The sequence below is a fragment of the Orcinus orca genome, chromosome X (assembly GCF_937001465.1).
Source record: "Orcinus orca chromosome X, mOrcOrc1.1, whole genome shotgun sequence".
Classification (NCBI taxonomy): domain Eukaryota; kingdom Metazoa; phylum Chordata; class Mammalia; order Artiodactyla; family Delphinidae; genus Orcinus; species Orcinus orca.
Window position 1 is genome coordinate 109481232 of NC_064580.1, and position 14085 is coordinate 109495316.

Here is a 14085-nt window from a genome sequence, read left to right on the forward strand (position 1 = left end):
ACACACCTCTCCTCCTAACAAAAATATACATGATGCTTGGTGGGTGGATGCATGGGAAAATGCATTTACGTTTCTGACCAATCAGGGGAGCCCATGGGAGCTGCTTTGTTGCTGCTTCCTCCTCCCTTCCCCTGCCCTGTTTGCTGATTTTTCTTCCTGCTTCCCTCACCCTTTTTGCAATGTCACCTCAAATTGCACAAATTCCAAGTACAAACCATGGGTCATTTACACCACTCTAGTCCCGGTGCTGCATTCCAGTGTTCCCCAACACTCCCCTGCACCCCAGTTCTGATTCTTCCCCATATCATTCATCTCATAGCAACAGAAGACGGTTGCATGGGCTGGTGGTGATGAAAATGAAATTAGGGATGGCTTCATGGAGACAGCTGCATTTTGCTCCCACAAGTTGGGGTGGGGGGCATGGACAGTTCAGAAAGAGGCAACGATGTGTGAAATGGCACAGAGAGTGTAGAGAAGAGGTTCGCAAACTTTAGTGTATATTAAAATGACAGGGGCAACTTAATAAATATACATGTACCTTGGCTGTATCCCTAAAGAGTTGATGCAGATGGTTGGGGACCACTCTTTGAGAAGCACTGGTCTAGGCTCTTCTCACCCAGCTCAGGGCAGGGTGTGTTGCAGGTAGGAGAGTAACATCTTTGGTGTACTTCAGGGTTACCCTGAAAATGGACCCCTATCCAGGCGAATATTGTGAAAGCCTTAGCAATTAAAGAGGCTATCATCAGCTCGATGCCAAAGCAGCATGGCCTAGGCAGAGAAATTGTACCTAGTAAGTGTATAGAACTTTTACTATATAAGCTTACACCTTTACTTATATTATTATACTATCAAGCATCGTTGCAGCAATTTTACAAATATTATCTTGTTTAATCCACTGTTGTAATAGGGTAGCTACTATTTTGTAGATGAGGGAAAACAAGGCTTGGAGAGTTATAATTTTGTCTAAAGTCAATGAAGTAGTAAGTGATGGATGCAGGATTTGAACCCAAATAGTCTGAATCCATATTCCATGCTCTTATCCACCTGTCAGAGATTAGGGATATGTCAGGGATTGAGTGAAAGGTTCTGCTAGTGATAGAGATCTAAGCCTTATTTCTTTGCATCACCAAAAATGGTGGGACACGGCTGTGGACATCTGTGAAGTTGGACGCCATGGGTAAAGATGCTAAGAGCAGCTGTGAAAGATTCTAGAATTCAGCCTATGATCAGTGGCAAGGCTTGCTGAAAGGGGCAGGTCTATAGCTTTTCTGGCACAACAGCCAGACAGATTAACAAGGACCAGTGTAGGTCATCCTGATGTCATCCTGTCATAGAATGAACAATGGGGGTATCCACAGCAAAGAAAAGCTAGAGACTACATCCATCTCTTTTTTCCTGGGACCAAGTATGCATTGAAATCTAATACTATCTCATGGAAAGGGGAAAGAATCCTTGAAATTACTGATGTTGGGCTTTCTACCAGCCAGGTGTATGCAGTTTGGATTCAAATGCAATTTGCTTTAGAAAAACAAGGACATGTGCTATATCTTCCTCCTACGTTTCATGTGAGAAGATAATACTCATTACCCATACCTCACAAGAACAAGGAGAGGGCTTTGTATGCTCTGGGGAAAGTGGTACCACAGACAGTAGAGTGGTAATCCCTACTTACTATCACCCCCAAGTCATAACGCAATGCCCTTATGTCTGCAGTAGTGGAGGATGAGTATTGTAACTGCAAAACATCATGGAGATACAGGAAGGAAGACTTTCAGTTCTGGCAAAGAGAGAACACCCCTATTCCTTGCAGGCCCTCAACTCTTAGAACTAAAAAGCCCTCGAACATAGCACAGGAAACAAGTAAAGGAAGTCTCTGAAAGATGGAGAGAAGTTGGAAGGACTAAGGTTCTCAGAATTTGAGGAAAGACAGGGTGGTGAGTTCCCTGAGTTTCCTTATTGTGTCCCATATATTCCAGACAAGGAACTGCAGAAGCTCTAACAAGGAACCTTCAATAAGCTCAGAAAATAAGAGTTCCAAGAAAAGCCTGTCCCCTCTAGGCAAAGGATCTGGAGAAGGGAGGCCAAACAACAGAAAACCTTTCTCTCAATACTCACCCTGTTTCAGCCAAACGCCAAGAGAAAAACCACCCCACCTCTCCCCACCCTCACTGTTTCAGTGCGGCCAAGTGGGAAGCTGATCTTCCGTTCTCAGTATGGCAGAAGCAGGTGCTATACCTTGATTTCCCTGCAGCGGTAGTGTCAGTGTGGTCCTGGGATGAGCTGTGCCTCCACCCGCATCCACAAACTCGGAGACCTAATGAGATGATTCGATGAGAAGCTAATCACCACTCTGCTTCACCCACCCCCCTCCACTTCACCAGTTCTCAGCAGGGCTCAGTGAGGAGCTGAGCTTCCATCTCCCAACATCAGTAAGACTGAGCACTCCCCGCACCCCTGGAATCAGCAGGGAGTGGAACCTCCACACCCACCCAACAGCAAAGAGCAAGGGACTGGGAAACAGGGTAGTTCTGTTCCCCAAGAAACAGTGAAATAAGTACACCTATAGATTCAAGAAACTGTGAACCCAAACAGCATAAGTCCAAATAAGTCCACACCAAGGCACATGATAGTTAAACTTATGAAAACGGAAAACAAAGAAAAAATTTTCAAAGCAAGCAGAGAGGAGTGACACATGACTTGGAGGGGAAAACCAAATTGAACGACAGCAGACTTCTTATCTGAAATGAGGCCAGAGGAAGTGATGAAAGAAAAAATATGTTGACTGAAAATTCTATATCCAGTAACAAAACAAAACAAAACAAAACAAAACAAAAACAACTCAGGACTGAAGGGGAAATAAAGATATTCTCAGGTGAAGGAAAACTAAGAGAATTTGTTGGTAGAGAAAACCTACCCTGGAAGGATAGCTAAAGAAAATTTTCTAGGCAGATTGGTAATCATAAAAGAAGACCCGGAAGTTTAGAAAGAATATCAAAATGACTACAAATATGATAATATATAATAGGCTACCCCAATTCCAAGGAGTTTCTTAAATAAAATTTGATGTTTGAAGCAAAAATTACACTATCTGATGTGGAATTCAATGTATGTAGGGGGAATACTTAATGATATTTAAAAATAGGTAAGGTAGGATCCTAGAGGGGAAGATGGCAGAAGAGTAAGACGCGGAGATTACCTTCCTCCCCACAGATACACGAGAAATACATCCACACGTGGAACAACTCCTACAGAACACGCTGGCAGAAGACCTCAGACCTCCCAAAAGGCAAGAAGCTCCCCACTACCCGGGTAGGGCAAAAGACAAAAGAATAAACAGAGACAAAAGGATAGGGACGGCACCTGCACCAGTGGGAGGGAGCTGTGAAGGAGGAAAAGTTTCCACACACTAGGAAGCCCCTTCGCAGGCGGAGACTATGGGTGGCAGAGGGGGGAAGCTTCGGAGCCATGGAGGAGAACGCAGCAACAGGGGTGCGGAGGGCAAAGCGGAGAGATTCCCGCACAGGGGATCGGTGCCGACCGGCACTCACCAGCCCGAGAGGCTTGTCTGCTCACCCACCGGGGCAGGAGGAGCTGGGAGTTGAGGCTCGGGCTTCGGTTGGATCCCAGGGAGAGGACTGGGGTTGGCAGCATGAACACAGCCTGCAGGGGGTTAGTGCGCCACAGCTAGCCGGGAGGGAGTCCGCGCAAAAGTCTGGAGCTGCCGAAGAGGCAAGAGACTTTTTCTTCCCTCTTTGTTTCCTGGTGCGCGAGGAGAGGGGATTAAGAGCGCTGCTTAAAGGAGCTCCAGAGACGGGTGTGAGCCGTGGCTAACAAAGCATAGGAGCACTCAATACATAAGACAAATACTAAGAGCCATAAAATGGGAAATCGACAGTAACACAATCATAGTACGGGACTTTAACACCCCACTTTCACCAATGGACAGATCATCCAAAATGAAAATAAATAAGGAAACACAAGCTTTAAATGATGCATTAAACAAGATGGACTTAATTGATATTTATAGGACATTCCATCCACAAACAACAGAATACACATTTTTCTCAAGTGCTCATGGAACATTCTCCAGGACAGATCATATCTTGGGTCACAAATCAAGCCTTGGTAAATTTAAGAAAATTGAAATCATATCAAGCATCTGTTCTGACCACAAGGCTATGAGGCTAGATATCAATTACAGGAAAAGATCTGTTAAAAATACAAACACATGGAGGCTAAACAATACACTACTTAATAATGAAGTGATCACTGAAGAAATCAAAGAGGAAATAAAAAAATACCTAGAAACAAATGACAATGGAGACACGATGACCCAAAACCTATGGGATGCAGCAAAAGCAGTTCTAAGAGGGAAGTTTACAGCAATATAAGCCTACCTGAAGAAACAAGAAACATCTGAAATAAACAATCTAAACTTACCCCTAAAGCAATTGGAGAAAGAAGAACAGAAACTTCCCAAAGTTAGCAGAAAGAAAGAAATCATAAAAATCAGATCAGAAATAAATGAAAAAGAAATGAAGGAAACGATAGCAAAGATCAATGAAACTAAAAGCTGGTTCTTTGAGAAGATAAACAAAATTGATAAACCATTAGTCAGACGCATCAAGAAAAAAAGGGAGAACACTCAAATCAATAGAATTAGAAATGAAAAAGGAGAAGTAACAACTGACACTGCAGAAATACAAAAGATCATGAGCGATTACTACAAGCTACTCTATGCCAATAAAATGGACAACCTGGAAGAAATGGACAAGTTCTTAGAAATGCACAACCTGCCAAGACTGAATCAGGAAGAAATAGAAAATATGAACAGACCAATCACAAGCACTGCAATTGAAACTGTGATTAAAAATCTTCCAACAAAGAAAAGCCCAGGACCAGATGGCTTCACAGGCGAATTCTATCAAACATTTAGAGAAGAGCTAACACCTATCCTTCTCAAACTCTTCCAAAACATAGCAGAGGGAGGAACACTCCCAAACTCCTTCTACGAGGCCACCATCACCTTGATACCAAAACCAGACAAGGATGTCACAAAGAAAGAAAACTACAGGCCAATATCACTGATGAACATAGATGCAAAAATCCTCAACAAAATACTAGCAAACAGATTCCAACAGCACATTAAAAGGATCATACACCATGATCAAGTGGGGTTTATCCCAGGAATGCAAGGATTCTTCAATATATGCAAATCAATCAACGTGATACACCATATTAACAAATTGAAGGAGAAAAACCATATGATCATCTCAATAGAGGCAGAGAAAGCTTTCAACAAAATTCCACACCCGTTTATGATAAAAACCCTGCAGAAAGTAGGCATAGAGGGAACTTTTCTCAACATAATAAAGGCCATATATGACAAACCCATGGCCAACATCGTCCTCAATGGTGAAAAACTGAAAGCATTTCCACTAAAATCAGGAACAAGACAAGGTTGCCCACGCTCACCACTCTTATTCAACATAGTTTTGGTAGTTTTAGCCACAGCAATCAAAGAAAAGGAAATAAAAGGAATCCAAATCGGAAAAGAAGAAGTAAAGCTGTCACTGTTTGCAGATGACATGATACTATACGTAGAGAATCCTAAAGCTGCTACCAGAAAACTACTAGAGCTAATCAATGAATTTGGTAAAGTAGCAGGATACAAAATTAACGCACAGAAATCTCTGGCATTCCTATACACTAATGATGAAAAATCTGAAAGTGAAATCAAGAAAACACTCCCATTTACCACTGCAACAAAAAGAATAAAATATCTAGGAATAAACCTACCTAAGGAGAAAAAAGACCTGTATGCAGAAAATTATAAGACACTGATGAAAGAAATTAAAGATGATACAAATAGATGGAGAGATATACCATGTTCTTGGATTGGAAGAATCAACATTGTGAAAATGACTCTATTACCCGAAGCAATAAACAGATTCAGTGCAATCCCTATCAATCTACCACTGGTATTTTTCACAGAACCAGAACAAAAAATTTCACAATTTGTATGGAAACACAAAAGACCCCGAATAGCCAAAGCAATCCTGAGAATGAAAAACGGAGCTGGAGGAATCAGGCTCCCTAACTTCAGACTATAGTAGAAAGCTACAGTAATCAAGACAGTATGGTACTGGCACAAAAACAGAAATATAGATCAATGGAACAGGATAGAAAGCCCAGAGATAAACCCACGCACATATGGTCACCTTATCTTTGATAAAGGAGGCAGGAATGTACAGTGGAGAAAGGACAGACTCTTCAATAAGTTGTGCTGGGAAAACTGGACAGGTACATGTAAAAGTATGAGATTAGATCACTCCCTAACACCATACACAAAAATAAACTCAAAATGGATTAAAGACCTAAATGTAAGGCCAGAAACTCTCAAACTCGTAGAGGAAAACATAGGCAGAACACTCTATGACATAAATCACAGCAAGATCCTTTTTGACCCACCTCCTAGAGAAATGGAAATAAAAACAAAATGAACAAATGGGACCTAATGAAACTTCAAAGCTTTTGCACAGCAAAGGAAACCATAAACAAGAAGAAAAGACAACCCTCAGAATGGGAGAAAATATTTACAAATGAAGTAACTGACAAAGGATTAATCTCCAAAATTTATAAGCAGCTCATGCAGCTCAATAACAGAAAAACAAACAACCCAATCCAAAAATGGGCAGAAGACCTATATAGACATTTCTCCAAAGAAGATATACAGACTGCCAGCAAACACATGAAAGAATGCTCAACATCATTAATCATTAGAGAAATGCAAATCAAAACTACAATGAGATATCATCTCACACCAGTCAGAATGGCCATCATCAAAAAATCTAGAAACAAAAAATGCTGGAGAGGGTGTGGAGAAAAGGGAACACTCTTGCACTGCTGGTGGGAATGTGAATTGGTACAGCCACTATGGAGAACAATATGGAGGTTCCTTAAAAAACTACAAATAGAACTACCATATGACCCAGCAATCCCCCTACTGGGCATATACCCTGAGAAAACCATAATTCAAAAAGAGTCATGTAGCAAAATGTTCATTGCAGCTCTATTTACAATAGCCCGGAGATGGAAACAACCTAAGTGTCCATCATCGGATGAATGGATAAAGAAGAGGTGGCCCATATATACAATGGAATATTACTCAGCCATAAAAAGAAACGAAATTGAGCTATTTGTAATGAGGTGGATGGACCTAGAGTCTGTTATATAGAGTGAAGTAAGTCAGAAAGAGAAAGACAAATACCGTATGCTAACACATATATATGGAATTTAAGAAAAAAGAAAAAAAAGATGTCATGAAGAACCTAGGGGTAAGACAGGAATAAAGACACAGACCTACTAGAGAATGGACTTAAGGAAATGGGCAGGGGGAAGGGTAAGCTGTGACAAAGCGAGAGAGAGGCATGGACATATATACACTACCAAACGTAAGGTAGAAAGCTAGTGGGAAGCAGCCGCATAGCACAGGGAGATCAGCTCAGTGCTTTGTGACCGCCTGGAGGGGTGGGATAGGGAGGGTAGGAGGGAGGGAGATGCAAGAGGGAAGAGATATAGGAACATATGTATATGTATAAGTGATTCACTTTGTTATAAAGCAGAAACTAACACACCATTGTAAAGCAATTATACTCCAATAAAGACGTAAAAAAATAAAATAAAATAAAAGTAGGTAAGGTAAAGGGAACTTAAAGGAAGTGAGGTGTTTTATACTTCACTTAAGGTAGTAAAACATTGATAACAGTATACTATGATAAATGACATATGCATATTGTAATACCTAGAGTTAACTTCTAAGAAACTTTACAAACTGATATATTCAAAAATAGTATAAATAAATGAAGACGGAATCCTACAAAAAGAAAAACATTCAAATAACCCAAGGGAAGGTGGGAAAGAAGAAACAGGGGAACAAGAAAAAGAGGAAACAACAGAAAACAGGTAAGTGGCAGACTTAAGCCCAAACATATCAATAATTACCTTAAATATAAATGTTGTAAATACGTTAATCGAAAGACAAAGATTTGCAGAGTGGATTAAAAAGCAAACATGATCCGAAAACATATTTTCTACAAGTAACTCCCTTTAAATATGACATCGACAAATTGAAAGTAAAAGGATAGAAAAATAGTGCAAACATTAATCATAAAAAAATAGGAGAAGCCATATTAATATCAGAAAAAGTGAACTTCAGAGTGAAGAAAATTACTAAAGACAAAGAGAGTCATTACATAAAACTAGAAGGATCAATCCACAAAGAAGGCATTACAATCCTAAATTTGTAAGTGCCAAAGAAGAGAGACTGCATGATCAAGTTGGATTTATTCCAGGTGTGCAAGGCTGGTTCAACATTTGAAAATTAGTGTAAACCAACGTGTCAAAAGTATAATGAAAGAAATCATATAATCATATGAACTGACAGAAAAAGCAGTTGACAAAATCCAACCCCCATTCATCATAAAAACTCTCAGAAAACTCAGAATAGAGAACTTCCTCAACTTGGTAAAGAACATTTATAAAAGCCTACAGCAAACATCCTATTTAAAGGTGAGAAACTAGATGCTTTACCTCTAAGAAAAGGAACAAGGCAAGGGTTTCTGGTTTCACCACGTTAATCCAGTGTAGTATTAGAATTCCTACCCAGTTTAATAAGGATAGATAAAGAAATAAAAGGCCTAAAAATTGGAAATAAGTAAATAAGTGTGTTCCTATTTGCAGATGAAATGATTGTCTATGTAGAAAATCCCAAGGAATCTACAAGAAGAAATTCCTGGAACTAATAGTTTAATTAAGCAAGGTCATAGGATGCTCAGCAATCAGTTACATTTCTATATACCACAAACTAACATTACAGAAACCAAAATCAAGAACACAATACCATTTAAAATCATACAACTAAAATGAAATATTTACATATAAACTTACCAAAATTTTTACAGGATCTGTATGGTGAAAAGGACAAAATACTAATGCATGAAATCAGTTAAGATCTAGGTACATGATACATTCATATATTTGAAGACACAGCATAGTAAAGATGTCAATACTCTGGAAGTTGATCTGTAGTTTCAATGCAATTTCTATCAAAATATCAGCAAGGTATTTTTGGAGACATAAGCTTTTTCTAAAATTTGTATAGAAAGGCACAGTCCCTAGAATAGCTAAAACAATCTTGAATAAAGAGCAAAGAGGGAGGAATCAATCTATATATCTACAGCAATCAAGATAGTGTGGTATTAGCAGAGTGATACATACATTAGCAAACAGAACAGAATAAAGAACCCAGAAATAGACCCACCAAATATGCCTACCTGAGTTTTGAGACAGGTACAAAGACAATTTAATAGAGGAAAGATGACTTTTTCAACAAACGATGCTGGAGAAATTGGACATCTATAGGTAAGAAATGAACCTTGACCTAAATCTCACTCCTTATACAACAATTATCTTAAAATGGATCATGGACTTAAATTTAAAACGTAAAATTATAAAACTTTTAGAAAAAAATAGAAGAAAATCTTTGAGATCTAGGGCTAAGCAAAGAATCCTTAGAATTAACATCAAAAGCACAATTCATAAAAGGAAAAATCGATAAATTCAACTTCATCAAAATTACAGGGTTTTACTCTGTGAAAGCCTCTGTTAAGAGGAATAAAAGAAAAACTGCAGACTGGGAGAAAACATTTGAAAACTGTATACCCAACAAAGAACTAGAATCTTGAATGCATAAAGAACACTCAAAACTCAACAGTTAAATAAGAATCCAATTAGAAAATGGGCAAAAGACATGACTAGACATTTAATTGAAGAGGATACACATATGGCAAATGAATACTTAAAAAGATGTTCAATAATACTGCTGGGCTTCCCTGGTGGCGCAGTGGTTGAGAGTCCGCCTGCCGATGCAGGGGACACGGGTTCCTGCCCCGGTCCGGGAAATCCCACATGCCAAGGAGTGGCTGGACCCGTGAGCTATGGCCACTGAGCCCACGCATCCGGAGCCTGTGCTCCGCAACGGGAGAGGCCACAACAGTGAGAGGCCTGCGTACCACCAAAAAAAAAAAATTAAATAGGGGAGTGGGAGTTGGGAGGGAAGTGGCTGTGGCCGTAAAAGGGCAACAGTAGGTATCACTGTAGTGATGGAAAGGTTCTAAATCGTCACTGAATCAATGCCAATATCCTGGTCCCGATACTTTACTATAGTTTTTCATTGGAGGAAACTGGGTAAAGTGCACACTGAATCTCTCTGCAGTATTTCGTACCATTGCATGTGAATCTCCAATTGTCTCAAAATAAAAATTTAAAAAATCATGGAACATATAAAGACATTGAAAATCTGTCAAGATAGAAAATTTTAAAATGAGAGAAACCATAAGCACCCTTTTGTCAATAGGTCTAACACTAACACATTGGACTCCTTGCCTCTAATTGTGCAGCCTTGCCTCTTGACTTGACAGAAGCCACTGGAACACTTGAGGGTTAGGGCAGGGAAAAACATAGTGAGGTGCCAATTTCTCTCCTTGCCATCCCTCACTCCACTGTACACAACTGTCAGGCACCTAACTGAATCGAGCAGAAAAAGTACATTAGTATTGCAGCCACCCCATAAGTGTACCCAAGGAGGCTGCAACCTAATAACCTCAGTGAGGTCCTGGAATGAGGATTCATTAGGCAGAGAGTGGTCATACTTCTTTCTAACTGTGCAGGTTAGAGGATTGAGGTTAATATACAGTAAGTCCCCTACATATGAACAAGTTCCATTCTGAGAGTGCATTCATAAGTCCAATTTGTTCATAAGTCCCACAAAGTTAGCCTAGGTACCCAACTAACACTATCAGCTATATAGTACTGTACTGTAATAGGTTTATAATACTTTTCACACAAATAATACATAAAAAACAAACAAACATAAAAAAACAAAGAAAACATTTTAAATCTTTTTCAAGGTACAGTACCTTGAAAAGTACGGTAGTGCAATACAACAGCTGGCATCGAGTGAACAGGCAAGAAGAGTTACTGACTGGAGGAGGGAGAGGAGGTGGGAGATGGTAGAGCTGAAGGATCGTCAGCAGTAGGAGACGGAGGGCAAGCTGCAATGTCACTCATGCCTGACGCTGACGGAACGCACGTTCACATCTTTGAAAGTTCTCAACTTGAAGATTCGTATGTAGGGGACTTACTGTACTGGCCAGCTGCCTCTTTAGTAGGTCCAAATGAAGTGTTTAAAAGAGTGCCTTCACATTGTCACAGAACTCCCGAGAGTAGGCAGAAGACTCCACAGAGTTAAAACAAAAAATCCAAGAAGGCATTCTTGATTTTTGTCTGTTTACTTAAATATGATATACACAAAATACTATACCCATATATTTTATAGTTTCTTGAGAAGACACAAAAGAGATTTAATGAATTAATGCAATGCAATGCAGATGCATACTAGGATTCTAACATGAGGTAGAGGTGGGGTATGTTTGCTTGTGGTGGGGAGGGGGAGATGATCTGGGGGAAAGAGAGAGAAAGAGATAGGGATGAGGCAAGCAAAAAGGAAAGACGTATAAATGCCCCCCACACTCAGCGTATATGACATGATTACATGTTTACATTTATTTAAAATTTTGTATATGTATAAACATAATTTTTAAATTATGGACAAATTCAGTGTTTAATATTTTCTTCGGTACCTCAGTGGGTAGACTTGTACTCACTGCTTTGGAGATGTCGTCTAGTGGACTGTTATTTATTGAGCGCTTATTAATAAGACAGGTACTATGCTAAGTGCTTTACATCAATTATTTCATTTAATACCTACCACAACGACTGGAGCCCTGGATTATTTCTCCCATTGAACATATCAGGAGTGAAGGTATAGCAAATTTAAGACAACTCAGCAAATTCATACAGCTAGTAAGTGAAAGAGCCTGGATTGAAATGTATCTTGGCTTGCTTCGCAAGACCACGCATAGACTATAGTATGTATTCTGTATTGAACTTTTGTTTATAAAAACAAGTGATACAGTGAGGTTTTGTTTCATGTCTTTGAAGATTAAGAAATACCGCTTTTATTTTTAAGGTAGAACATAAGACTAAAATGTTAAATGTACAACTCAGCCAAAAAACTTGAATCAACTATTGAGAACTATTAGGATAAAGTTAAAACATATTGAATTCTTACCCACGTGTCTGGTTCCCCTTGCTGAGAGTTTTTTCGGACATGTCAAATCAGTCTCGGTCATTTCAAAAATCTAAAAGAGAATAATGCACAGTTTCAAATATGTAAGAAGCAAAAGGAAATATGTAATATTTCAGCATTATTTTCCTTATACAGCAGTCTCCCCTTATGCACAGGAGATACATTCCAAGAGTCCCCAGTGGATGCCTGAAACTACCGATAGTACCGAACTCTATATTACTATGTTTTCCTATACGTACATACCTATGATAAAGTTTAATTTATAAATTAGGCACAATAAGAGAATATCCGAATTGCCAGCATCACTACTCTTGCACTTTGGGGCCATTATTAAGTAAAATAAGGGTTACTTGAACACAAGCACTGGCAGTACTGTGACAGTTGATCTGATAACCTAGATGGCTACTAAGCAACAGATGGGATAACAGAAAAAGGGCAGGATATGGCTAGATAGCACAAGATTTCATTACACTACTCAGAATGGCATGCGATTTAAAATTTATGAATTATTTCTGGAATTTTCCATTTAATGTTTTTGGACCACAGTTGACCATGGGTAACTGAACCTGTGGAAAGCAAAACAGTGGATAAGTGGGGGACTACTGACTACTGTACTTTCCTTAATTCCTACCTCATAGAATTATACGACCATACACATCAGCAGAGGGACCATTCCTTTCATTCTTGGTTAATGTTCTATTAATTATCCTGAAGAGAGGAGTACGAAATGGTGTATGGGCCCTGCCTTCCCACAGCAACTTTAATGGCAACCTGCCTCACCCATAGCTCTTGTTCTAGAAGAAGCCTTTTGCTGAGCATGCTTTATATCACATGACCCTGTACTCCTGGTCTCAGCTGATTGGACCAATAGATGGTACAATGATGAGGATAAGTCGATCCATAGAAAGACGGGTATTACAGATCAGAGAATGAGCTGGGACAATGAGAGTCTCAGTTTCAATAATTTTATGTAATAAATACCAACTACCATGAACTTAATAAACATTTACTACAGTTAGTCTAGAATGGAATTTTGAAAACCCTTATTTGTGGGAAAAAGAGGCAGATGGAGTTGAATTAAGTAACACTGCAGTGTACTGCAATAAATGTACCCAAAGGAACTCAGACTATTGCTGATTGGGAAATGAACAATGAAACTCCTGGTCACTATACTTTTTCTAAAAGCTTGATACATTTATATCCAAATTCTTTATTATATTTTGGAGGAGCAGACTGGCATTTAGTGTATGTTTCAATTTAGTCACTTTTATTTTCTTGTGAATACATGTACATTTTCCCATCATCACTTGTCTAAATGTCCTCTAAGCATTGTTATTCCACTGAAAAATGAAAGGAGACCCAATCAGTAGTATTTTCTCACATTAACTTTGCAGTTAAGAGAATCTAATTACCTTCATAGCAAAAGGCTGTCCTGTGGAGAAATGAATTGAAAATAATAAACAGGAATCTATCTGGCTATGAATCTATCTATCTATCATCTATCTCTCTCTCTCCACGCATGCGCGTGCGCACACACACACGCACACACACACACACACACACACACACACACACACACACAAATTTCATATATATATAAATAGTGATCCAAAAAGGCGTTAGGAGAGAATGAATGCAAATCTGGAAAACATAATAAAGATATCAGGCACAATATACTCTGTGTCTTTCAATAGCAATGTTGCCTACATATGGAAACATGGAAAGTAGTAAGTTACAGGTTCTCCAAAGACAGAATCCTTACCCAATTTATTCATTAAAATTTTTTTCTCACCATGCCTAGCACAAATGCTTTTAACTTGTAAGACTAGGTTTTCAAAAAATGATATTTTAGAAGGAAAGTATGTTGTAGAATA